Source organism: Mustela lutreola, chromosome 13, assembly GCF_030435805.1.
Source record: "Mustela lutreola isolate mMusLut2 chromosome 13, mMusLut2.pri, whole genome shotgun sequence".
NCBI classification, from domain to species: domain Eukaryota; kingdom Metazoa; phylum Chordata; class Mammalia; order Carnivora; family Mustelidae; genus Mustela; species Mustela lutreola.
Genome location: NC_081302.1, coordinates 71,662,249 through 71,666,068, shown reverse-complemented (window position 1 = coordinate 71,666,068; position 3,820 = coordinate 71,662,249). Strand labels below are relative to the sequence as shown.

The window sequence follows — 3,820 nt, the reverse complement described above, 5'->3', positions numbered from 1 at the left end:
CCCATCTCCCCAGCCCCACCCGCCGGGAGTCCCACTTGGAAGCTGCTGGTGGACCTGACTTCTAAGGGAGTCATTTTGTAGCTGGAGTAGGAGCCCAAGGCCAAGTGAGCAGAGGTGGCAGGGCTGAGGCTTCAACAGGAGTTGCTGCCGAAGCCGGAGCCTGTCTCTGACCACCAGCAAGGGCAGATGGTCAGTTCATTATGGGTGGTTTTTTCTCAAGTACTTTTTACAGGTTTGGTTGGAACCCAGCAAATGGAGATTTTGATTTGGGATTGGATAGAACAGGAAAAACTATAATTTTGTACAGGTTGCAGGTTGGACTAGTAGTTACTACTATCCCTACTATTGAATTTTACGTTGGGACTGTAATATACAAGAACCTTGAATCCCAAGCCTGGGATCAAGGAGGACAGACAAACATCAGGCCATGCTGTGGTATTATTCTTCAAACACAGAGGCACCCATTTCTGTAGTAGGCAGTCGTGTCCAAGAGCAAATTGGCATTCCCAAATCAGAGTTAGCTGCCAGGTTGGAGGAAGAAGAACTGAGAAAAGCCATTTTGAAGATGTTTGCAAATAAGCAGGCATGGAGCAGGCCATGACTCCCTCAGACAAGGCAAATGCACCTGGGTTACCTGCACTGAAGGACCGAAAATGGCTAATATTCAAAATTTGAGCCACCAAAGGCCCTGGCTTCAATGAGGCAATGAAATAGTTAGTTGGAACATTAAAGAACAGATAGTAACTCAGTCACTTCTGTCCCTCTGAAATGAAGACCACATCACATATCTCTTTGGAAATAGTTAAGCGTGCTTCATGCTACTAAATACTAAAACCGTGTGATTGTTGGCATATACTGAACTGACTGCGATATGTGCAATAAATATAAAAATAAGTATTTGGTTGGAAGGATAACTCACCATGATTGAACCAACTGAATGCCTGTTCTCTGTAATGTAAAATCCTTCCTGGCTTTCTTGTGCTAAGTATATTCTATTTGTATGGAATTCTAATTCAAATAGAGTCCTGTAAAAGACTGTATTCTTACTGAGGAAAAGCCCTCCTATTTTTCAATTAGTGGGTGCAGTTTGTTTGTATAAACACTAATAAATATCTTAACTCAGAAAAAGAAAACACTACCTTTTATCTTTTGGTTTAATTTCATTATTTTATTATTGATCCAATTTATGTCATCAGTTAAGTTCTATGGTATTTTGAAGACTCTGAACTTGGGTGACGTTTAGAATAGAGGTCAGAATAATGGAATAGAAATGCCAGAAGAATAACCTGATCTGGGGGGAAAGTCATGACTTGTATCTCTAGTAGTTACCTAGGGCTGCCTTAACAATGGACTGGCTTCCAACAAGAAAAGTGTCCTGAACAAACCCATCCCATTCTTTTATCACCCCGTACTTTTCATTCCTCTCTCTTCTCTCACAATCCATATCATGTTAATCCATAGTTGCTGGTATTTTTTTAAAAAGATTTTATTTATTTATTTGTTAGAGAGAGAATGCCCACATAGGCAGGGGAACAGCAGCATCAGAGGGAGAAGCAGGCTCCCGATGTGGAGGAGGGAGCAGGGAGCCCGATGCTTCCTTAATCAGATGGTAAGTTATCTGTGCTTTTTCTTATTTTTGAGGACAGGCTAGAGCACTGTAAGGGGTCCCTTGCTGGATGAGTATGGAAAGTTGTCCCCAGCTTGGTTCTCCCAGTGGTAGGTAATGGAAGGAGGAGAACCATGGTGGCTCCTTTGTCCAGCTTTCTGAGCGAGGCTTTTGCAGCTGAAGTGGGAAGGCAGCGCTGTAAGAGGTTCTACTCTCTGATCTTGGACAATGTGAGGAAAGGCTATGCCTGACAATGGGACCAGGAACAATGTGACCTAGTAACCGCTATAAGCAAAGGGCAGGAAGGGTCTGCTCATGGCAATGCCCTGCCTCCTTTCCCCAGTATTCCATTTGGAGGAGGGATATGACATTAAGTTTCTTAAGGAATCTTTCCTTTTTAGGAGGTTCTGGAAAATAAATCTAAGAAGCTATTAGATAACTCCCACTGCCATTTTATACTCTTTAAGCAGAACTCAAAGAAAGAAAGGTCTTAGAATTCTCCACTCTTCAGGATCTTCTCAGACCTAAGCCTGTAGTGGACCACCATGGTGAGTCCTGAAGCTACTTTAAAGTTTGAGGTGCTGTTCAGGGACACCCAGCAGCCTAACAGGCTACACCAGCCCTTGGGCTCAGCATGAACACTGCTGGTGTCGCTGGCCAAAACCAGGATGATGCTCAGTAGTTCACTCAATGCCTTAAAACTCCCTTCCACTCGCTGCCCTGCCTTCTCATAAGAAACTCTGAAGACCTAGAGAGCCAAAACCCAGGTGCAGAACGAAATCAAGTACACGGTTCACATTGCTGCAATTCTACCTTATTACACTCCATCCTCTTAATTACATCGGGACTTTGTTTTACTTAATAATTTCATACCATTCAGTGATCATTATATTCACGTTGTAGGTACTGCCTTAAAAGCTACTGTATTATAAGTAGTGATGTCCATCCGCTTACAGAAATCTGGTGAGACTTTCAGATATACGGACCAGGGATCTTTGATTAGGCAGACACGTTTGTTCTGGTTTCCACCTCATTCATGCTACAAATACGTGTCTATTAGACACCAGGCACCAGATGAAGACAGGGCAACAGCCATGAGCATTTTGAGATTCTCCACTCTCATGGGACCTATATTCTAGAAAGATGAGATAGACAGTATGCAAAGAAACAAATGCATATGTGCTGTGATGTCAGGTATGACACGTCATAAATAAAATCTAGAAGTGGTGTGATGAGGGTTGCTGCTTGAGATTGCATTGTCAGCAGGGGGGAATTTTTCTGACGGCAGTTAAGTGAAGACTCGAGGAAACAACTTGTGCAGATACACAGGGATAAGCATTCTAAGGAGGGGATCAGCAAATGCAAATGACCTTCCAGACTCCAAACATGCCTGATCTACATTGAGATACCACCTTATGCCAGTTAGAATGGCCAAAATTAGCAAGTCAGGAAACAACATGTGTTAGAGGGGATGTGGCGAAAGGGGAACCCTCTTACACTGTTGGTGGGAATGCAAGTTAGTGCAGCCTCTTTGGAGAACAGTGTGGAGATTCCTCAAGAAATTAAAAATAGAGCTTCCCTATGACCCTGCAATTGCACTACTGGGTATTTGCCCCAAAGATACAGATGTAGTGAAAAAAAGGGCCATCTGTACCCCAATGTTTATAGCAGCAATGGCCATGGTTGCCAAACTGTGGAAAGAACCAAGATGCCCTTCAACGGACGAATGGATAAGGAAGATGTGGTCCATATACACTATGGAGTATTATGCCTCCACCAGAAAGGATGAATACCCAACTTTTGTAGCAACATGGACGGGACTGGAAGAGATTATGCTGAGTGAAATAAGTCAGGCAGAGAGAGTCAATTATCATATGGTTTCACTTATTTGTGGAGCATGACAAATAGCATAGAGGACAAGGGGAGTTAGAGAGGTGAAGGGAGTTGAGGGAAATTGGAAGGGGAGGTGAACCATGAGACATTATGGACTCTGAAAAACAATCTGAGGGGTTTAAAGGGGAGGGGTGTGGGAGGTTGGGGGAACCAGGTGGTGGGTATTAGAGAGGACACGTATTGCATGGAGCACTGGGTATGGTGCAAAAACAATGAATACTGTTACGCTGAAAATAAATTAAAAAAAAAAAATGCCTGGTCTGTTTAAGGCAGAGTTGGGAGTTCTGTATGGGATGAGGTAAGAATAGCAAGAGATGGAAG

At 43.2% G+C, this 3,820-nt stretch overlaps 1 pseudogene; it reads left to right on the top strand.

Moving 5' to 3' along the window:
• Positions 1–200: 200 nt before the first annotated feature.
• LOC131814072 (ADP-ribosylation factor-like protein 1) lies at positions 201–741 on the top strand (annotated as a pseudogene).
• Positions 742–3,820: the final 3,079 nt, after the last annotated feature.